This window comes from Ixodes scapularis, unplaced genomic scaffold (assembly GCF_016920785.2).
Source record: "Ixodes scapularis isolate PalLabHiFi unplaced genomic scaffold, ASM1692078v2 PGA_scaffold7__128_contigs__length_106722199, whole genome shotgun sequence".
NCBI lineage: Eukaryota > Metazoa > Arthropoda > Arachnida > Ixodida > Ixodidae > Ixodes > Ixodes scapularis.
Genome location: NW_024609882.1, coordinates 57,431,036 through 57,454,753, shown reverse-complemented (window position 1 = coordinate 57,454,753; position 23,718 = coordinate 57,431,036). Strand labels below are relative to the sequence as shown.

The 23,718-nt window shown below is 42.1% G+C and overlaps 1 protein-coding gene across 6 annotated transcripts in view; it reads left to right on the top strand.

Moving 5' to 3' along the window:
- Positions 1 to 1,924: 1,924 nt before the first annotated feature.
- LOC8042751 overlaps positions 1,925 to 23,718 on the top strand; it is a 127,490-nt gene continuing 105,696 nt past the window's right edge. For 4 of the 6 annotated variants that reach the window (XM_029979514.2, XM_002415748.3, XM_040212321.1 and 1 more), the window contains exon 1: positions 1,938 to 2,011. The gene's annotated coding sequence lies outside the window, so the exon portion shown is untranslated. Of the gene's footprint in view, positions 2,012 to 23,718 lie in introns of all 6 variants that reach the window. The other 2 variants (XM_029979516.2, XM_029979515.2) reach the window with 2 other exon arrangements.

Sequence of the window (23,718 nt, the reverse complement as noted above, 5' to 3'; positions counted from 1 at the left end):
GGTGACTCAGCATCTTTTGCCCGGGCGATGAGCGATGCATGGGTCGACAGCCGACGATGTAGCGAACGCAAAAAAGCAAAGTGCCATGCAAATGCACTTTAGGACCTAGTTGATTGTCTCCGTGGGATAGTAGCCTTGACGTAGCTCGGACTTAGTGAAAAATGGGGTATGGGGAACCGTTAGAAGCTTACGCTATCGATGATCAGAGGGTAAAGAAATACGTCAGCCAAATATATGTGCAGCGTGTCGAAAGAAGAAAAACACTTAGTGTTTCTTGTTTCTTTTTTAAAAAAAGAAACATTCTACACATCGTTGAACGTTCATTTCCCATCCAAGTGTTGAGCTTGCGGTGCGGACCATGCAGCTGGCAAAGTTTCAAAAATAACCGTTATCTGCTTCAATAGTTATAAGCTGTTTTTTAAAAGTATTCGGTGGGACACTGGGGCCCGTTTTAGCCCGTCTTTGGTAACCGCTGCCGTTCAGCTCTATGTATTTAACAGCTCCGTCGGCCGCCATTTTCCCCATGAAATATTTCAAAAACTACTTTAGAAATTTGGAATTATATGACGGTTAGTTATGAAACAATGGCATCTGGTTCTGAGCGCTAGCGCGACATTTTGGTAGGGAAGGAGAATTCGGTGATGCGGTAAAAAAAGCCCTCCTTTTTATTTATATTTTAGAGGGAGGGGACATTTTGTACATGCATTTACGAAGGAGGTATTGTTTATGAACACGTGTTGACTATGCTCAGGTGTAGTCTTTTTCCTCGCTTGCATTCTTTTAAAAAATGTTACTCGTGTGTAAGTTCTCGTCCCTTCTGCTTTTTGTTCTTTTGTCTCACGTCTTTTATGCGCGCTGTCTCACAAGAATGAATTAATTCGCTCAAATCGCTAAAATAAAGAAGACAAGGCAAGACAGCGCTACTTTTATTTATAGTATTATAACATTTAGGCATAAATTATCTCAACAAGATACTAAATCTTGTTCAAAAGTAAAAGAGCATTCCGACTAAAACAAACATAGTTCTTTTTTTTTCGTTTAAATTGCACTTTATTTTGGGAAGCCGGTATTTTACAGTTTATATCGGATTTATAAAAATATCAGGATAGACAGGATTATTAGGAACTTATATATTGGTCGCTGCTTAGGAATTCAAATCATCGGTATAGGTTGAGACTCATATCTCTTCATAAGCCGCCTCTTATCGCTTATACACGTCAAAAGGATATACGGATTTGACACCCATTGGCTCGAAATAGACCCCACACTCGGTAAACGGTAGATAACGAAACCGATGACGCAGACTATCATTAATATTACCATGATTGACAGCGAGTTCCAATTGCAAAAATCGAAACTGAACATAATATCGTTTTATTATTATTGGTCAAACTGGGTTCATTGTTCACGAAGCATGTTGTTGATCCTGCGAAAATGCCGGTAAGTTTAACGGCCTGTTTCGTAATTAAGGAGAATAAAATAAACAAAAAAGAAAAAAAAAAGACAGGCATGCCAGCGGTCCTTCTTCGTTTCTATCTTTGCACGTGCTCGAGCACGGGCCCCCGTCCAATTGCCTGCGATATCCACTTCAGCTCGTTCAATTTAGCGCCGGAGAGCACTTCAACACCTGACACCCACCTATCCGACTTCAAGTGGGAGACCCTACGGCTAATTCAGAGCTCTCTCAGCCATCCTCTCATTCGGGGTGAGAAAAATGGCGCCTTTTAGCCACGTGACCGGTGTCGGCCAATTGGAGCGGCGCAGTTGGTGGCTCGGACCAATCGGAAGATCTCGGGACACTCGTGTGGTTGAAGCGCCATTTGAGGGATGTTGAAAGTTGCGGGTGCTTCTTCTGGGCTTGATGATGGGGTCTTTACGTAGAAACGGAGCATCGCCCCGAGTATATATGGAGGTAATTGGCTATCGTGTCCAGCGCACCCGCCCCTACTGTTCATTGCGATTTGAACGCTAGGTCTCTAGGGATCTTCCGGAGCCGCAACCTGACATTAAGGTAAGTTGGTGTTTCGCTACACCACATCTTTGTAAGTCTTAAATTTTTTTGTACAAAGCATTCAATGTAAGCGAGTTGTCGTAATGATCCTCTCGGTAACATTACTTAGTGTTGATTTCTTTTCACTTTTCAATAATTCGTATTCGTTAGAAGGTGCATCTCTTCTGAAGTTTCATCACGGAAAACGTTATAAAAGGTGCAATGACGCCTGGAGTGCCTGTATGTAAAAACTTTTTTTTTAATTATTTTAGGCAAATTCTCACGTAGCACAACTCCTTAAACAAAAACCTTTTTGTGTGTGTGTGTGTGTGTGTTTTTTTTTTGTCTGGGATTTTTCGGTTTTGAAACGCCCGATGGATCCAAGGTAGAGCACAGCTTGACCTTCTTTGGCCAAAGTCTGAATATCTTGGCCCTAGTTCGCCAAAAACGTACCAAAGTTAGGCATCACTGCTGGTAGTTTTGATGTCATCTGGCATTTTTGGATAATAGTCGTCAATCAAGCGCCAGATATAGGCTTCATTTCCGGTCGATCCTTTTTATGGGGCAACTTTTGGCCTAAAATTGTCAAACGAGTGCAAGTTTAAGGCTTCGCGGCTGGTTCTTCGGTTGATACGTGGCTTCTTTGGCTCAAGTCTTGCTCTTTGGCGATTTGTGATGAGCCAGAGAAAAGCGACGCAAACAAGTATCCTGGCTCTAACTAACGCCTTAGAGCAAACCGTATTAGCCTCCAAGTTAGGCTCCTCGGGTTGTCAAGCTTGTGCAAAGTTTCTCTGACGTTTCTCTGACGAGCTAGCTGGTTGTACACAACAACAAAAAGCTCCTGAGCGTCCAACATTCAATAAAGTGCTTTTGAGATCCAATCGCTGGAATCTACATTAGGAGCTCGGCAAGTGACCAGGAAACAAAATCTGTTCAAGACCTCAGAAGCGTTCCATGTTGTGAAAGTGAGCGTGAGCTTTCATGTTCTTACGTCGTGCTCGGTGTCACTGGGCAGATTGGTTTTTGTAGGTGCAAACGTATTTGCAGCCTCATCACAGCCGAGCTCCATCAGCTGGTTGCAGCTGAAGGCACTGGATTTAGTGACATTGTAGTTGCTGCAACTGGCTCTTCTAAGTGCTTTGCGGAAGAGTAGCCGCTCCAGATTTCCTAGAGTGTATATTGATCTCCATGATTGTGTTTTGCGGAACTGTAAGGAAGGCAGCGCTCATGCCAGGGAAACGGTCGATTTCCGACCTTCTGAGCCGATATCAATTCGCTCGTATGCCGTGCACTCAGTAAAAAGTAGGCGATGATTCATAAAGAGTACTGCGACAATATGAAAGTGGCACGTTGAAATTGTCTAAATCTGCGAAAGCTCTGTCACGATCCCGCGCACAAGTTGTATATGGTGATGCAGAAATTGATAAGTTGACATGATCGGTGATAGAAGAAACATTGAGTGATAATTTTTTTACTTAACAATTTTACATTTTATGAACATTTGTAGTGAATTAAAAAAGCTCCAGATAATTAAAACGTCTTTTTTTTTTTACTTCAACGTAGTAACGTAAAATAAATTACGTTGCGTTTCACATGCACAAAGCTTCAAATACGGAACTTCCGTACTGTTGCTGGGCTCCCCAAAGGCAGAAACAACTGCCTCGTTCAAAACGAAGGACCAGAAAATACATTTTCAGAGTTACAATCGTCGCGCAAATGAATGCCGAATTACGAATAAATTACAAAAAAAAATGTATTATTGTATACCAGCATTTTTTCTTCAAACCTCCGTGGAGGTGCAGTATTAAGGCGCCGTCGTTCTAGGTCACATAGGCAAAAGAAAAATTAATTCTTGCTGTGATATTGTTGAAAATAAGGAAATACGTATCAGTTTAGCGAACACTATCCGCTGGACTAATGCGTGGTCTTGTAAAGCCTTGACCAGTACACAAGAACGCAAATCAAACAGAAAAAAAAAATAGTGGTCGAATATCGGCAGCCATTAGGAAAAGATTGAGCGGATAATCGGATAGTTGAAGGACGGGAAATACTGGATGCACGGGCTGCAAGTAATCAACCTTCCGGACGCCTGGCATCAAAATCAATCTGGGTCCACACGCCCTCTATTGTCACTTTTGGTCATTAAAGCCTGAATTCTTCATGCACCAATCTAATACACAATTTTCTAAAAGCTAAAATGCTTTCAAGGTTGATGCATAGCATGTGGGAAAATATTTCTAATATATGTTTGAGTGAACCTATTGTTTTTTAATACCCACTATCAAATGAGGAAAAAAATATTTTCACCAATCATTCTTTTGTTATTTTTATACAGATTTGTAGATGTGTCTTACCTTTTAACAAATCAGCAGCGTTTATTTTTTCCCAGACTCCTTGGGAAACAAGCAGCTGTAATCTCCGGTAGGCATTCGGCGAATGACGAGGAATAAAATATAGAAATAACAAAGGACTTGCCGGCGAGCTGGTGAACTTCAAATATATGTGTCACCCGAAACTAATGAACAGACCTATGTTGTACACTTCTTTTGTTCATAAGTTTCGGGCGTTACATCGCAAACTATCTTTCCTGTCTACAAGTCATTATCAGCCTCGTCATTTGCTGACAGTTGCCAACTCAAACAAAAAAAAGCTAAATTTAAAGCGCATGCACAAAACTAACGTATGAACGTCGTGATATCATGTTTTAATGTTCGCCCCAGAATATCTTAATGACGTCGCAAGCCTTAATCTCACTGACAATTTTGTTAAGAGTAAGCACAAATCATGGCGCCATGACTCAACAAATTTACCTCAGAAATCTAGCTATTTAAGGGGGGACAACTCTTGAAATTTGCAAGTTCTTAGAAAAATATGACTTTTCATGTTTTTATATATTGTGGTTCAACAACTAATAGTGCCCACTCTGAAAATTTTTATTGCAATATTTCAAATATTTACTGAGAAATACAACATTTCCGGTAAGCCGACGATGCCAAATCATGTTGTGGAAATGTGCAACTTTTAGGTTTTTTATTTTCCAACAGCTGTAGCTCCGCACCGGTACGCCCTAGAATGATGATCACACTCTCGTTAGAAATAGCATTTAATCACAGTTTCAGTACATTAAACATATTTGTTCGACAGTCAGTACTATCCGTTTAAGAACACCAAAAAAGTCCAGCTTCCCCATGGAAGAGGCTATGCACATGGCCGAGAATCGAAAAATCCACCTTGACTGAACAGAAAACTAACTAAAATATAATTACTGACGCTGGCTCAGGTATGGCAAGCATATCCGACTCCTCACTCGTCTCATAATCAATGTCCACATGTCGACAATAAAATGACACTCGAAGAAAGTGCTTTAAGTTCGGACTCGCTCAGCAAGGCAACCTAGGGGATCGGGCGTGAGCAGACGGCACCCCCTATGCTCTTGATGCCTTTTAGTGAACACCACCAGCAGTAAAATCAAATGTATTTTTGTGGAAAGTTCAAATAGGTTTCATTTTTTTCAGTTTCACTTCTTGCAACGATTTTCGTTTTAACAAATTTACCATTTCAATGAATTACGGAGTTATAATGTTCGCTGTGGATGTTTCTGAACTGAAATTTAAATAGGAATGCGGCTAGGTATATGTTTTCTGTTCTAACTATGTTCGTATTTCCGAAACATGGGGATCTGATGAGGAGAAAATGCCCCATTGTATGGAATTCTTTTTTAAATTGTCATTTTGCATAAAAAAAGCAGATTTCAGGGCAAAAAATAGATAGGCACCTCTCCCATAAGTTCTAGTTTTGGCTGGAGCTTAGCAAAGCTCAATATTTTGCAGCAATTTTAAATGGTAGATTTTCTTGCAAAGTGAGGCGACTTACATCAATAGGGGTATACCTCACCCAGTAGCTGATCGGAAAATTGTTCTTTGAAAATAAAACGTCATACACTGCATTTATGCAACAAGGTGAATAGCCCCTCTAACTTTCGTTAATGTTGAGCGACTAATTTGACAGTCGACAGTTCAAGGTGGTGTCACCTTTTGAGATTGATAAATGTAAACTGGAGAACACATTCGACTATCAGAAATTATGCTATAATGACTTGAAAACCGCAAAAAAAAGTACCGCCAACCGCAAGACTGCCATTTCTCCCGTCATACAACTTAGAAAACAACACAATTTAGCGGGAAAAACACTACGTTGGCAACACTGTGTGCGGAGCTCCCTTCATATGTATTACAGCGATTGTCTTTCCCAAGTGTTTTGCCGGGAACTTAGACGATCTAGATATCTTGGTGTTACATACTCAGTTTTGGTTCTCTCGAGCAGATTGGAGGCATTATATGTCTCTCGCGATCGCAGAGAGTTTGATCGGGTTACTCTATTCGTTCGCTTCATTTTACTTCATTTAAATTCACTTAACGCGTAAATTACCTAAGTGCATATTCATCATTCGCGCCGACTCGACGAGGCCGCCGTCAACGATGAACCGAACTACAGTCGCTGACAACTTAAGAAACAAAGGGCGTGGCTTATAATGGCTTCTTGCTTCGCGATTGGTTCTTCGGCCTTCTTATCGCCGATGCCGCAAGCGTCTAAGAAGCGACATAGGGATGCTCAGGAGTCGCAATGCCCTGCTTTTATTGTTTCTTCTGAGCTGTCAGTAAATATAGCAAATGAAGTACTCGATTCATCATCTACGCCTATGCTGTTCCTCCGCCAATCACCGGTAAATTACTCTTTCCTTAGTAAAAAGTTGCGAAAGGTCTTTGTTTTAAGAGCTCTTTCTGCTCCCTTGAGTAAAAAATGAGCATTAAAAAGAGCACGAGAGCAAGGTAAACAAAAAAGTTGTCACAAGTTTTTTTTTTCAATTTTGTACGGCTTTTCAGGAATTTCGAACACGTCCGCATTTTCAGGAACAGGCGTCAGCACCTGTGGCTCGAACGTCGTAATTTAAGATATGCAAAATTCCCTTTTATGCTGCTGTTTTTTCTCGATCTTGTAGCTAAAACAAACATAATGAGTACAAAATTCTGTATTTCTTTTTTCTGGAGTATTTGTCGATTCGAAGCGACAACTCTCTTAGACACACTAAAAAAAGGCACATATTCAAATTGTCATGCAGTTAAGACAGCGAAACTTCACTTGAAACAAGGGCAAAAAATATAGCAAACACAAACAAAACTTCGAACTGCTATTCACTCTCGACGGTTGGGAGACGGCGCTACTGGCTCGTTTAGTTCACGCCGAATCCCGACAACTCGCGCGGGATTTCCCGGGCGGTCTCGCGAACTCTCGTTCGGATTCGTAATCGTGATCTCCAGACACGTGCGCGCCAGCTCCGTTTTATAACGTCGGAAGAGGAGGCCATTCCGCTTCAGAAAGCCTAAGGAAAAAAAAAAAAAACCAGAAGGACAAAGATCTTGTCGGTCGATACTACGAGAAACCAGCAGTGGTAGTCTCTTTAGTTTTGATTACGCTTGAGCCATTGAGTACGCTAGGCTTCAGAGTAAAGACGCCCAGAGATTGGATTGGATTGGGTCGAATTTTTCGGTTTCCCCTTTGTAGCGGATTATAAAAGACTGGATTCAGGTGCTTAGTTTTTGATGCCAGTTACCCGAAGTTTTATATGAAATCGCAAAAACTGATCGTCTATACTTCAGAAATGTCAAAAACAGACAGCGACAGAATAAACTGATATCGTCCGAGCTTCCTGACACCTTAATCAAAGCTCAAGAAGTTCAATTTTTCATTGTAGCTATAGAACATTTCACCCTATCTGCACTAATTAACAATATGGCGGCGTCTACAATATATTCTAGGAATGGAGTACGGAGCTAATTTAGTGGTTGCGGGCAAAGCATGTCAGTAATGTTTGATAGTCTTTTCGCGACTTTAGCCTTTATTGTAGAGCGTTTTTGTTTTCAAATTAAACTTCTGTACACGACATGGCTCAAAATTTTACTAAAAACAAATCCCTTAAATTATCTTGGATCGGAAGAAGAAAAACTGTTTGCAAAGATTCGCTACGCGATGAAGACGACAAGCTTTCATAACCACGAAACTCGCCAGATCTGTTTGACTGCCCTGCGCGAGCTATTGTGTGCCCTTATTTTCTAAGAGGTATTGGTCTATTTTGAGATTTTTTTTAATTAACTGATTGTAGGCTCAATAAGTACGACAAAATGGTATTTTATATAAGCCCCAGCCCACATTCAGGAAGGTAAATATGAACACTCGATTAAACTGCGCTCGGAAGTATTGCAAGCTCCAAGGATTACAAGAAAAATTAGAGTCTATTAAAAGCATGAAAAACGACTGTCCCAATTCCAAGCATTGGTGAACACTTCATCAAAGTTGTTCACAAAGCCGGCTCACAAAACGCAGCTCCCAGAAAAACAAATTGTATTCTCAATCATTATAACCTTTGATCTGAACAGTTCAAGTCTATGTTGCCAATTTTAACTGTAAAACAATTAAAAATACGGCCCCTCAACACCACCAGGTGGCACAATTTCATATAAATTGTAGAAACCAGGTTTCTCCAGTAAATTTAACATATTTATTTATGCGACTTGTTAAGCATTAAACGTGTAACATCTTATATAAATGTTGACACTCACTGAACTTGCTCTTAGAAAAAAAAATGGAAGTATTGACAAAAGTAAAATTTAAAACGAAGTCAAAACTTATGGTCTCAAGTTAGCTCGGAAATGTAATAAGTAAGGTTAAAATGCGTACAAGTTAGGTTTAGGAAAGTAAGTAATGTAACGTGTTGAATTGTAAAAGTTATGTCATTGCAAAAAGAAAATTTACAGTAATGCTTTTCATATAAAACAGAAACCAAGTCGTGAGTTCTGTAAAACATCGGGACAGAAACCCGATCGCACTCGCTTCTCAGCCATAAGACTTCCCGATGTGGTTCACGTCGATCTCAGGAGACTAGGGGACTCCGTGACGAGAACTGACACGAACCCTATTTGAAAAACCGTATTACAAAGAACCGTCGCACCGCCTAAAAAAAATGGCACTCCTTTAAAAAAAAAAAACTTTGAATTTTACGCGTAAGCATGCAGCGACCATGCTCTGCATAATGCTCACAGTCACTTCCTGCGGGAGACCCGACTACTCGTTCAGTTGATGTCTTATCTCCACAATGTTACAGAAAAAAATCGTCCCACGGAAGTAGCCTACCTCAGTCAAATCAACTCTTTATGTTAAAAGTGAAAGAGTTGCGTTCAAGTGTTGATGTCAACTCTGCGTCAGCGGTCACCAAGTGATTCTCAGACTAAAATCAATTATTGCGTTTCCGAATTCGTATAGTTTGTACGGCGCTATGGAGTCACAGACTGCGAATAACAGGACGGGGCTCATTTTGTTAAATAATAAATTTCATGGGAAGTCCCCAAGATGAAGAAGATTTTTGTAAGAAAAATTTAGGGCTTCCACCTGAATGGAGAGCAACTCGCGCCCTCCTGGTGATTGTTGGCCGCTGAATAAATCCGCCAGGTCCCAACCAGGCATGTGTTGCAGCCGTCACCAGTCGCATAGAGGGAGCGAAACCAGCTCCATTGCAGCTTATAACAGCATGAAATGCTTTGTTAACGCTACCCCCAATCACAAAATGTTGTCCGTTCGTCCATTCGTCCGTGCATTTGTTACTAAATTTAGCTGAAAAATTGATATCACGAAACCTATGCACGAATTCAGTTTCTCAGCTCAATTCAGCGGTCAACTTATTCTCACGTGATCTGACGTCACGGGACATACAGACAAACCAATTCAGTGCCCCCGCTAGCAGAAAAATGGACGTCGCGTGACTTATACACAAATTCCGTTTCCCCGCTAAATCTGACGGGAAAGTGGCATCAAGTGACGCCCCCCCCCCCCTTTTTTTGGTGAAATTGACGGAACGGGACCTATACGTCAACTCAGTTTCCCCGATAAATTTAGCGCGAAATTTTATGTCTTGTGGCCAAAACACCAATTTAGTTTCCCCACTAAATTTAGCGGTAAATTGACGTCATGTGACGTTTATATCAATTCGGTTACCCGCTAAATTTAGCGGGAAAATTTACGTCTGGTGACCTAAACACGAATCCAGTTTCCACACTAAATTTAGCGGGAAAATATACGTATATGGAACACCAGTTCCCTTACCAACTCTGCAAGAGCTTCTAATGCATTTCATACATTATAAGAACTTATTTATTTATTTAGAAATACTACCAGTTTCCATCGAAAACTTTAGTAGGGTGGTTACAAGGTAAAACACAATTTACATACTTTATAGTGCAATGTTAACAAAACGAAAAGATAAAAAAATGATTAAAAAAATGATAAAAAAAAATTGGTAGCGACCTTTACCACTTGATGGTAAAGGTCGCTGCCAATTTTATATTCACTTCTCTTGCCTTGCGATTTGTTCTTGCACCTTCCTCTAGGCTAATGCCTCATTCTCCTTGGATGCAAAGCAAACGTAAGACGCTTGTATTCAGTTAAACATATAAAATAGCGCAAAAAAGACAAGGAAAAAGAGTATACAGGACAAGCGCTTGTCCTGTGCACTTCTTGTCTTGTCTTTTTTGCGATGTTTTTTGTGATTAACTAAGATGAACCAACTAGCCCAACAACGTGCCCTACTAAGCTTATATCCAGCTCCGCTCTGGGATTTTTACGCTTTGAGCGACTATTCGAAGAGGGAGACAAGACAGTGGCGTCACGAAGCGGCTTCTACCAGAAGCATTTCGCATAGACATGGTGTGTAGCAGCTGACCTGAGCTTGTAATCAATGTCAGCTTGCCTGCGCACAGTGCTGTAAAAAACGCTCATCGCCATAATCGGCAATAATTTTTTTACACGAGATTTTCAAGTTGAGAGCACATTCTTTCCATGCGCTCGTGAAAACAGCAGCGATCATCTTATTATCAGTAAGTCAACTTGATTCGTACCAGCGAGCGAAGAGCATTCTCATAATAACAAGAGCAAAAGATATTTCTCTCGCAGAGTTTATAAACTATTGTGACACTAGTGAATGTCGTCCCGTACGGATTTCCGGTCCGTCAAACAGATAAACGCTTTGTAGAGGCATATTCCAGCGCAGACAAACAAACAACAAAAGAACATGCGGGCGCGTTGCCGTCGTTGCCGCTTACAATTGCGGGGAAAACGACTGATTCCCAGCTCCGATCAACTCCTGCGGGTCGACTGAAATGAGAACAGATATAGGGCAACGTCGGGCATGAATATGTTTACGAATGTCAAAGTGTCAAACCTTCACTTCGAATCGAGAGGGAGAAAGGCGACCGCGGAAAGACGCAGGCGCCACCAAGAGCATGCAACGCTTCACTATGCGAAGTAACACGGACGCTACTGTCGGTGTACCTGCCGATGTAGTTCGACATTCCCTCTTTAGGTGTCGCAAGCTCCCAGTAGCCACCGAAACTTAAGAAACATGGGGCGAGGCTAGTCTGCGGCATTAGCTAATAAGAGCGCCGAGGAACGAGTCGCAAAGCACGAAGCGTAAAGATGAAAATGTGAGTATTAAAACTTGGGTTTGGGCTAGTCGGTCCATTACTGAATGGATTAAGCTGAATCGTTGTCCCCGTTTGTTCCCGATTTTTAACCTTTTGTTCGATAATGTGACCTTTGCTTTTCTTAAGCTGTCAGTTACTGCATCATAATAAGGAGTGCCCACTTTTTCAGCAAAGCACTTGAGAAAGCCAATCGCCGCAATCGATAGAGGACGCTCCGCCGATCACGAGGTTGTAAATTATGTTTAGGCCTATAAAAGATCAGTCTGCACAGTGGCACAGATCATATTAGGAAACCTCATTTCGGCGCAACGGCGCGAAACTGTTTTCTTAGGTTTCAACGTATGTCCAGCCTTGTTATTGGGCGAGCTCCCTCCATAGATTGCAGCGATTGGCTCTCCCGAATTCTTTGCGGTAAAGTAGACACTTCAGTTTTCTTTAGTAGTATACACCCCTTTTTATGGTGTTGCCACCTTGAGAATTGCGGTGCCGGCGACGCCATCTATTGTGGCTTTAAACTTCAAATACCAGCTAATCTGCCAGCGCAGCTATGTGGGTTTTCAACGGTGTGGGTATGGGGGAATTTGGCTAGACTTGACTATAGTGGGCTACAATAATTTGGCTGGAACTTGGCCGGTTGACTCAAGCTGGCTAGTCGGACGAGCAAATCACTCTGCATCCTCGAAAAAACGAGAACGAGGACGAAGACGGTGGGGTGCTTTATTGAGTTTCCACAATGAAGATATATATGAGCAGTTTAATGTAGTTTATGCAGGTAAGGTTCTCGGCATGTGATGGCTGCATCTTCAGAGGTGGCACGTAGACGTGGCCATACCCTTCACATGCCAGGGAGCGATAGCAAACCTTGCAGTTATTGCCTAATCAGAGCACCTGCACCGGATTGGAATCTGTCCTCTTGCCGTAGAGGAAGTAGTCGTGAGCATAAACGTGACGATAAGTCTGCTACAAAGCCCTCGCGATTCACGCTCCCAAACGACCAACTTCATAAATAAGGGTTCGTGGGGAACATGTGATGCTCACTAGCATTTTAGCCACACTCGCGCTGCAACTTCTTGTGGAACGCTTTTCGCGGTTGTTCTTATGCCTATTAAAATTATTTGGGCACCTGACGACGATGCAGTGATAGCCAGACAACCGTGGATTTTCGGAAATTGCAACACGGTAAAAAGAAGCACTCGGAACTAACGCGCGCACGACGTCAGTTTCTAATCATTGTGCCCGTACCCTTGCCGGTTACATACCGTGTGTCAGCGAGCCATCGAAAAATGCACCAGGTTGAAAGTACGTCAATTTCGCGTTGGTATGAGGTTATCCGGGAAAGGTCTATGGACGAGTAATGCGGGCCATACACATATTGCACGTGTTCAAAGTTATTGCGGCATGATTCTTTATCTGGACGTTACGCTAGACGAGTTGAAGGAAATGACAAAGGTAAACTCCAAGCATACGAGAGCCAGATATGTATCACGTTCATAAAAAGGTGGTAATAGACGTTTGGCCCCAATTGTGCCGCATGCTGTAAACGCAGCTTCATGAGGTATGTAACTTTTTTTAGTTTATAAACGCAGAATCAGCTATTTATAAAGAATATTAAAATTGAAGCCCTCTTTTTTATGCTTTTTGTGTATTCTTAAGATATAGAAAGTAAATAAATGTGTACTTGATGAGCAGGTCAAAATATATAATCAATAAAATGGCGAAAAGGTGGGTCTATCGTTCTTGTTATTAGTGCAAATTTGTGTGCGATAAGTTTGAGCGTGTTCTGTTTGTTAGCATAAAACCGCAGGTTTAACAATAGACCACAAATTGTACTACTTAACTAGAATTTACAAAAAACTATAATTTTTTTCCACGCTGGTCAATGAGTATATGTATTGATTTTGATGGGATACAGCGTTAAAAGCAACAATTAAACGGAGGCGATATATGTATATGTTTATATTCACACCTTCGTAGGGGTCATGCACATGCAAAACAAAACAATACCAAGCAAGACAGGCGTTTTCAAATATTTTGGCTATCGTCGTGAAGTGCTTGGTTTAAATAAACAAGACACAAATTTATATCTAAATCAGAAAAGGAGCTTGGCAGGCTAACTAAATATATTTCCCTTATAACTTTCATGTCAACTTAGAAACGAAAATTTTAAAAAAGCACGATTTTATCCTTTAACGTTTCTCTTTACTCCTTCGTATAGCCACATTTCGACATTAAAATTGTAACTTCCGACGAATTCATTCGTTAATCTTGCCGCTTGCGTTGGAGTGTGGGAGTATGAGTGTATGTGTGTGTTTCAAAGATGGACAGCGAACCATCCTTTCCTAAAGTATGGTCCCGAAGGAACAACTTCGAACCGCCATCGACGACGCGGTACGTGCTCCAGCGAAATTGCCCAGTCTCGAGTTGAGATTGCGAGGGTGTCACGCTTTGCCCTCGCATGTTATAGGTTTGTTTTCATCGCGTAATCGAGTTGTCTCAGCGGTGCGAATCGCGCAGCAGACGATCCAGTCTTCTTGAATCCAGTTTGGACGCCATAAGAGCTTTGCTGTAGCCCCTCGTCTCTACGACGTGACAACGAAAACATATGAGTTCAAGGAATTCCAGCTTTTCTTTTTGTGAAAACTTATATACGTGATTTTAATGCAATTAAATGCAAAGGTGCAAGCGAGCTCGACAAGAATGACGGAAATAATGTTCAAAACACTTAGCTGTGTTTGGAGATTGCTGTTTGTCCTCTGTCCCTCTTGTTTCCCCTTCTCCAGGTATTATTTTCGTTATATATGTGACAGGTGCACTGATCCAATATGGTAAATATTGATATGCGAAGGAGCCATAATGATGTAATATATACGAAATTTAAATATGCGAATCAGATACGTATCTTGTAGGTTCGTAAAATTACCCTGGGAACTGCCTCAGATGGAAGCCTGGAAACAATTAAACAACTATGAGCATATTAATGCGCGAGCTAATATTGCTACTTTATATGTAAGGTCAAACTGTTGTTCATATACGTAACTTGAAGCAATAAAAATATTCAGCTTTTCTCTAGTTCTGTTTTTAATACAAGCATCAGGAATCAATTCTTATTAAACCTGTGATGCCGTTTATAATTCAGAATACGTTTTGTTTGTTTATTTTTGCTTGAAGATGCCTGAGCCCCCCCCCCCCCCCCCCCCCCTTCTGCCCCCACATGTTTGTACCCTCCTGCATGATGCTTACCGACAGAGGAGGTATCGGTGTAAACAAATAAGTTAATGATTACATTAGTAACATGTCTCGTTTTTTTTCTTTTCTGAAAAATTTCTGGGGATTCTGCTGAATCTTCGTGGGGAGGCTGCCCGTAACATCGTCTGGGGAAGTTTGCAATCTCGCGTGACGTGACTACGTTAAGTAGCGTCACGGAAACACGTGAGCTCGTGAGACCTGTGCACGTGTGTTATGTTCGAAGGAGTTTGGCGGGAGATTGAACAGTTTTTTTTTTTTATCTTCTGCTTTCTCCGGTAGGTGAATCAATCTTTTCTCATTCATTCATTCCTTTATTTATTTCATTCATTCATTTAATATTTTATTCATTCATTCATTTATTATTTCATTCATTCGTTTATTGTACGTGTTCATGAAGAGCAAAATATTAGCTGTAAAATTTGTTTTTGTAACTTTGACAAAACTATCGTGTTTTCTTGCTTGTACGATCAAGTTTTACCGCAATCATTGTATCATTGAGCATGGCAAAGTTAGCGTTTACTGTCAACCTACAATCATCTAAAGCTACTATTGTATGTTGCAAACATAATAAGTGCGGCAGAAGCCCCGCCCTTCGCGATTACCAGGGAAAAATAACGACAATACGCCACATTGTACTAACGCATCCTTTCTCTGACGTCCCTCACAGAAAGAGAGTAGCGTTGGTCCTTGTTTTTTTTTTTTTTAATATTGGCGCCTCCATAAATATTGCGGCACCCAGTCAGAGACAAGGTATCATTTTATGTCTTATTTTAGTCTCTCGTGCAGCCTTCACGTTATAAAAAAAAATATAGTTGAATCTTATTAAGAGGAGCAAAACATTTGAGTGGCAACATTCGAGACTCGGCAACATGATTTGTTCCAACAACATTTAAATAAAAAAAAAGGCGTCAATGTGGTTGTTTGCGCTAACTCCACAATTAAGCTTTCGAACGGTTATTTCACGCTGGCTATACATCGGGGCGTCATCGCTCATTCTGAATGCATTCTAACGTCTAAAGAGCTTAGCCATGCGAAGCTAGAACACCGGTTCACCTTAAGCTAAACGTGGTCGAGGACATTCTATAAAATTATACTATTCTATACTACGTATCACTTCAAGACCAATTGCAGCCACCGCTACGACCAGAGGCAGCCAATCACGCCGCATTAAAGTGTACAGTCACGTCGTTAATCGTCTTTGCGCGTTTGTCCGTTATCGACTCAACCGATCACGCATTGTGTATGCACCGCAAATCTGCGCTTTTCTCTTTGCGTGATTGGTCAAGGCGGAGATAAAAATGCCGACGAAGACAACCAGCGCCATGACGATGCACTTTTTTGGCGCCCCTTAATTTTACTTTATAGTATCATACTTGGGCTGCCGCCGAAGCTTTCTGTTCAATGTTTTTGGCCCGTACTCTACAAAGCGCACCTTTAAGAGCATTTTTTTTTCTAGAAATGTGTAACTACAAAGTGTAAACTCAAGAAAAGACTCGTATTTCAGACTCTTGGCGTGTTTTGAGAGAACTTTCAAAAATATATATATTTTAAAAATTCTGTTTAAAAATTAAAACCTAGTCCGAGGCAGCGTCACAAACGTGGAGTGGCGAATTCTGGTCACAGCATTGTTGCTTCGCAGCCAATAATGATATCACAGAAAATGTTCGACAAAAACTCCGAAGAACAGATCACGAAGCCAGGATAGGGAAGATAATAAGCCTCCCTCCTGCGTTCGTTACACTTTCGATAACTACAAAATAAACCTTACAATAAAACACGAAAATATTTTGCTGTTGTGGTTTTCAAATTTGCTACGTACTGCTTGGACGACATCGTTGATATTTATAGCATATAAACAAACGCCTTCGACGCTAGCTACACTCGCTAGCTGCCCTAACCCCACTCTGCTCTTACGCGGAATAATGTTTCGTTGGTTCCAGCTCTGAACTGTCCCGCCAACGTTGACTAGCCGCATTCGTGAGTCGACTCTGCATCGAGCACTTCCTGTTCTCTGGACATTCTTAGAGTTCGACGTCGTCCGTTTGCACAACATACTCGCTGAGACCAGGGCGTTGTTTCTTATGTTTATTGCTTCCTGACTTCTTCTGGGGCGTTCTTTATCAGCCACTCCCGCAATATGATTGGTTGCGGAGAGATGATAAGGTGCCTGGGACTTGCCACAACCTGCTTTTTTGAGTTGTCAATGACAAAAAGAGGTATCGGATCAGCGAGAGTTTTAGTAGATCGTTCCAGTGACTCAGATAGGGATACACGATAACGATTCGGTGCATGTGTAAAGGCGTCGGCGCTTTATCGGCTCTCGTTATCAGAGTTATCAGAACGACCTACAGACTAAAAAAGGTGAATATTCCTACTCCCCTTGTCACATATGATCCACCCCAAAAACTTTAGTTCGACGTAAAGCACACTGACGCTAAATCGACGGTACCGACTTTCACGAGCGGCTTGATAGCCCGGTTGTACACCTTATTAAAAGAAGCTATTGTACGTCTGACTGATTGCAAAAAAAAAAGGAATCGGGTTTTTCTTGACCCTACTGCAAAACCTCGGTGTCTCTTTTTTTCATATAGTCTTTGACACGTACTTTAGCTGTTTAATATGTTATATGTCACCGTCATCAGGTCTCTCATAAAAGTTGCGGTTATCACCTCGACGTCAGTCGACGTCGAGGTGACGTCGACGTCGACGTTGAACTGAAGTTCTGGTGTGTATCATAAGTGCCAAGGTGTGTAATGGCTACAGCCTTTTTTTAGAGAGCACTAAAACTCCCTATTGTTCGCAATATTTTCAAAGCCAGAAATAAGAGGAATAATGCGCTTTTATACACAAAAATTTCGCAGGAGAAATTTCGCTCCTTACCTTTTGCCCGTATATAGTGGTTTTCTCGCAGCTTGATCTCTGCTAGCCTAGAATGCCATTAGTTTGGGAAGGTGTTATGTCTTACCCAACTATGTTACGTAATTGTATTGTTGGAGAACAATTTTAGTCGTACTGGTCCCTCTTCTTCTCTCTCACTGGCCTTACGTCATGGTTACTTCCCGCTGTATCTGTTTCTGACGTAATTCGAGAAGCGAGCTGATCAGAAACGATATAAGAGAAGAAAATCGAGATATTGGGACGGGTATTTATAAGCGTCTGCTCAAGTTTCAGGCTTGGTATCCGGACTTTGCAATCGTAGAGCCTGCAGTCGGGATCGAGCTTAAAAATCGGAGGTCTGCGTCTACCTCAAAAGTTTCTGACGATCGATAGAGTTGAGGTCTGATTTGTAGTTTTCAAGAAGTTTTATCGAGCGCGATGTTAACACGGATCTTTTTTTTTTTATTTCTTTAAAATAGCAAAGTGGGTGACGCACCGCTTGCCACTTGTAAGAAATTGTTGTTGTTACTGCATGTATAGTCTCATTAACCGAAACAGAGTCGAAACACCTCAAGGTCTACGCTATCACATAAAAAAAAACTTTAAACTCTTAAGGTTGTAAAAACCAGGGTGTCGAACCGGAACCGAACCGAACCGAAAACCGGAACCGAACCGGTATTTTTTCCGGAACTGAACCCGAACCCGAACCGTTATATTGTTATCGCGATGAACCCGAACCGGAACTGAACCGGAAAAGAAATAACGGTCACCGGCTCATGTCAAAACGGTTCGGCCACGCGCTGTTGACAATGAATGTGCTATCAATCCCATTTGTTCTTTAAGTGCCGTCAACTGACACACACCTCGCTTACATATTTTTCTTCTCCACGCAGTCTTAGGAATATAAACGCTGCATCCATGAATCTTGACAAACGCTGCATCCATGAATCTTGACATAGGAACCAGTATTGGCTGGTCGCGGCTTGCACGGAAAAAAAAAATTAAAAGGCTGTGCAAAAAAAACAAAAATCGCGTCACGGGATTTTATTTTCCTACAATCTCGTAAATCCTAAATGCTGCTGTGTGCTCATTTCATAACACGTTTCTAGAACGCGCGAGTTCTTGAAGCTTGCTTCCATTGGAATGAGAAAAGAAAAGGCTGTGGAGTTTGATAATGTTTGAGGGAGAGAAAGAAATTTTATTTACAATTGAAATGAGCATTCATGAATTATATCTGCTCTTCGCTGCCCCAACCACGGGTCAGAGTATATCGAGCTATGAAGTGTCAAGATTTACATGCCGTATTTTTTCGTACCGGAAACTCAATAAATGCGGGGAAAAAAAAAACAGGGATACAAACCCTAGTCGCTCGCGGAGAAGCGAAGCTGCGCGCACTTTCGAATTTGACAAAGGATCTGCCGTGCTTCTGTTGCTTCTTTAAGGGTCTAATTTGAGTTACCGAAGGCTAGTTCAAATAAAGAAAGCTGTATTTTCTCCCCACTGTTCCTTCAATTGCTTACACGCCGAGGTGGCGGGATAGTTAGCGAGTTCTACTTGTAAGTGGGTTTGTAAGGAGGTCGCGGATTTTACAGCTACTGCGTCGGACCCAATTAGATGAAGTCCGAATGCGTAAACGTCGGTGAGGTAACCTTTGAGTGCACATAAAGAAACCATTCCTGGTAGAAATCCCTGAGCCTTGCACTACGATGTATCCCGTTTCCTATGTGCTGATTTCAGATGTTTTATTTGTAATTTATTTTGATGTTGCAATTTGTCATTTATATTTTCCGAACCGGTTCGCGAACCGGTTCAGCGCCCCGAACCGGTTCGCGAACCGGTTCTCGGATCGAATTAATCGAACCGGAACTGAACCGGAACAAAATAAATTTACCTGAACCTGAACCGTAACCGAACCCGTATTTTTTTCGGTTCGACACACTGGTAAAAACTACTAAAGGCGCTGTTTCAGGGACCCAAACCCAATGACTACGTTCTTTCAGCACCCTTATTTTGAATTAATAAACTTCTTTCTATCCTAAATACAGTGCTGGTGCATTAACCACATTTTCTGTTTGAAGGGTGTAAAATGGGGATGGAAATGTATATCGCGGTGAAATGAACAACCTTTTTGAATGGTGTTCGTCGCATTGACATCCATTTAAATCAATGTTGTTTCAGTCACAATCTCGAATAATTATTGTTTGTAGCAATAACGTTTTTACCTGGAGAGGCATTCCTCCAACTGAGATGTATTTTACATGGCTTGAAATATAGACTTAGTCAAAACCTTGAAATGTACTTTGGTATGCGCCTTGGTGGTGCTTGACAGCGCCGCCAACACCAAAGAGGCTTCCGAGAAGGAAGAGTATTCTGAAGCGCACTTCTACGACCGTTACAAAGTGTTGACGACGTATTGAAATACCTTGGTTGGTATCCATTGCCAATCTGAGAAACACATTTATGCTTAATTTTCTTTTCATCCAACATATATAACAACGCCATTAACAGTGCCTCCTTAGCCTCAATATAGAACTGTTCAAAAATATGCGCCACCTAATAGTTGCTCCTAGTGAGCCATGTTTTGCCTACGCACTTTGAGAATGCCTCTAACACGAGTGCTTTGTCAGCGTTCAGCGCTCACTCGAATGCAAGTTTATTCGACAGGAATGTTGCTTCAGCGTTCGGCATCCGCTCGGATCCAATCACGTGCCTTGTGGAGGAAGCAAACTGTGGCAGCTGCCAGTGTTGCTTGATACACTTTTGAAAAGGGTCCATCGTTCATCAAATCAAATAGAGGGCGCCCGTAAACAAATATCTCCGTTCTGCAGCAGAACGAGATTGGCTAATGTGCCAAGATCCTTTAGGAATGAAATAAATGTATCTTTCAGGGATGACGCTTTTCAGCAGTCTGTGCATTTGTATCAACGAAATTCACAAAATGTGCGCAGGCATAGACGCATTTAAGGCCAATTATGTCGACTGTGTTTATTGGTTTAAAGACACGTCGCCAATGTAGACAAGATTTGCCTTCAGACCAGCTTTATTTGATTATAGAGGAAGTGACATCCCGTTGAAGCGAAGAAAATGAAATTTTGAGAGGCTTTCAACCTTTTTGGAATTTATTTTGGACACTGACCAATAACATCTTTATCTTTACACAAAAGCATCTCCCGCTTGGCAATGTTGGCCCAACAATTCTCAATAGGCAACTCACGCCGCGATTGTTTTCAAAGTGCTACTTGAAGAGAGGTGAACAGGGGTTAATACACGAGTGAACGAATAGGCAACTCACGCCGCGATTGTTTTCAAAGTGCTACTTGAAGAGGAGTGAACAGGGGTTAATTCACGTGCGTGCTTGGTAAGCTCATTGTTTGCTGACAAAAGTAACACACACTCGAAGCGGTACTGTTTCTTTTGAACGCACAATGTAAACCATAATTGTTCATAGCGACACGTTGTAATTAACGCTATAATAAGTACCCAGTAAAAGAAATATAAAAATGAAGGCTCGTGAAATCGTAACCAGATTAATTTAAAAGTTGGGCGAGCGTTGCGAACTTCAAGCAGATCGCAAGGTGTTTCAAACTTGTGAAAATACCTTGGAGAGAACAACTTACACGCTTCCAAGTAGCAATCAAAATTTTCCTCTGAGTTAGACGCTCGACTGAGCTAAGCAATGCTTCCTAAAATATATTCAGCTAAGCTAAGCAGAGCTTTCTCAAAATAAGCTTTGCTAAGCTAAGATTAGCTTTTTCATAAGTAGTTAACTAAGTTTAGCAAAGCTTCTTTCGAGGATGCTGAGCCAAACTGGAAGAGGCACCTTTTAAAAAATGCTGGGCTAAGTGAAGTTTGTCTTTAGAAAATCGGCGAAGCTAACCAAATATGTCTAACAAAACTGAGCTTAGCTACGCTAAGATAAGTTACGCTTCTTTGGATAAAGCTCAGCTAGGCCAAGTGACGCCTTTTAAGAAGCTTAGCTAAGCTAAGGGAATCCATTTTACAAGAAGCTCAGCTAAGCTTAGGAAATCTATTTCAGGAGCTCAGCTAAGCTAAGTGAAGCTTCTTCAGAAAAGCTGAGCTTAGCTAGACCAATGTTCTCTCAAATAAGCTGTGCTAAGCTAAGCTAAGTTTTGTCAGAAGACATTAAAGGCCGACGACCAGACTTGAGATTCTGCAAGGCAGAAGATCCTCCTCACCATGGGGGAGGAGGAAACCGGCAACGGTAGACAGGGTATAAGGGGGAGAGGAGAACGCGGGAAGCGCGAACTGGTCGTCGGACTTTAAGCACCTATCCAAATCTCGGCTCTCACTCACAAGCATCGGGGGGGTTTCAATTTAAGTTCAGCCAAGGTTCTAAATCGGATAAAGTTCAGTCCATTCCCCGTTTTATGATCTCGAAAAGACGGGAAGAAAACTCAAGAAGACATCACCCGACTCCTTGGAAATACGTGAACACACTTAAGAAGCACATCTCCATGAGTCCACTTTGCGCCAAGTTTAACACGTGACACCGTCGCTCGTTTGTCTCGACGCTGCACGTATAGCTCTTCGTTAAGAATCTCGAAACTCGGAACGAGGGTCCTGTTTAAAAAACATAAGCTTTCTACGAAAACTCAAAGCATCGCTCTAAGCAAAGAACGCTTCAAAATTAAAAAAAAAAAAAAAAAAATTAAAGAAATGACGTTACTGGTTGGACATACCAGGCTTAAACAACAGTTCGCGAGGCCAACAAGAAGTTGTCGCGCGTGACACACGCGACATATCCGAGTCAGTGCTCCGTTCACCCGTAAGATGGTAGTGTGGCGGGTGCCACGCGGTCACCGGACCAATCAACTTCCTCCGTGTCATCGCCTGACCCCACTCTCTGCGTTTGGGTCTGGGCAGAAAGGGAAACCACGTGGCGAAAGATAGGGCGGTCAAACAAGCCCGTAGCTTTCACCACACTGTCAGCCTAGTGGCGAACGGAATACAGACCTTGGCTTCATCACGTAGGAAAAAAAAGGGCACGGGGCAATGCGATTGGGGTTCCGCTACGGCCCCCGGCATGGCGGCGCCGGTTCGGAGGACGCAACGTGGGTCGCGACGAAACGCGATTAACATGCGCGAGCCGCACCCCGTCACAATCACATTTAACCGGGTCTCGAGCCGGGGACGCAAGTCCCGATGACGCTGGCCGCAAGACAGAGAAAACTGCGAGGCGCGAGAACTGAACGATAGGCTACGCGAGTGGGCGAGAAAAGGCAGGAAGGGGGGCGAGAGGTACAGCAGTAGTCCAGTGGACGCTAAAGGCTGGTTCAGACTGTTGCTTTCATTGCGACATCTTGCGTTTCACTACGACTCGTTGCGTCAAGTTGCTACGTGCTGGCGCCCGTGTGCAAGCAGCACTCTGTATACCAGACCACTATACTCGTCTTCACCCCGCTTTCACCTCAAGAACCGCAGTAAAAAAAGTCCGGCCCCTCCCGGAGCATTCCCAGTTTCTTTCCTTATGTGCTAGAATTAAAATATATGTAGGTGCATTTTAGATAAGACGCATGTTATCTTATCGAGACATGCACGTTTCAAACGCCAAAAGACTCGCTTCTTCCTCCGACAACCACATCTTGTAAGAACTACTTTGCGCGGCGCGTAAACAATGCGCAAAACGTCTTTTTTTTTTTTTTTTTTTTAGATGAAAACGAGCGTAGTAAGATGAAAGTATAGAAAGCCTAGATTTAGGATAGGGAGTAACTCGTGTAGTGGGGAACGTTTGAAAATTAATGGCGGACGCCCCCTGGACAGATTAGTCGGAAGTGCGCATGCGCGGCGGAAATGCGGAGAGGCATGCGGACAATCAACGCTTTCGTCGACTCGCCTCGGCTCGTATTGCAAACGCGGCCCTAGAAACCACGTGACTTCGATCAATCAGTTTGAAACACGCTGAATACGAGGCGCACTTGAGCGCTCGAACGCTTCTGATACTGAACTACTCCAGATGTTGTGTTGGACTAGACTGAAGGTTCTGTAGTATTTGCCAGATCAAATTGGCGCATTTTCCATGAACCTTGGTCGCTCATAACATTATCGGAGTTATTT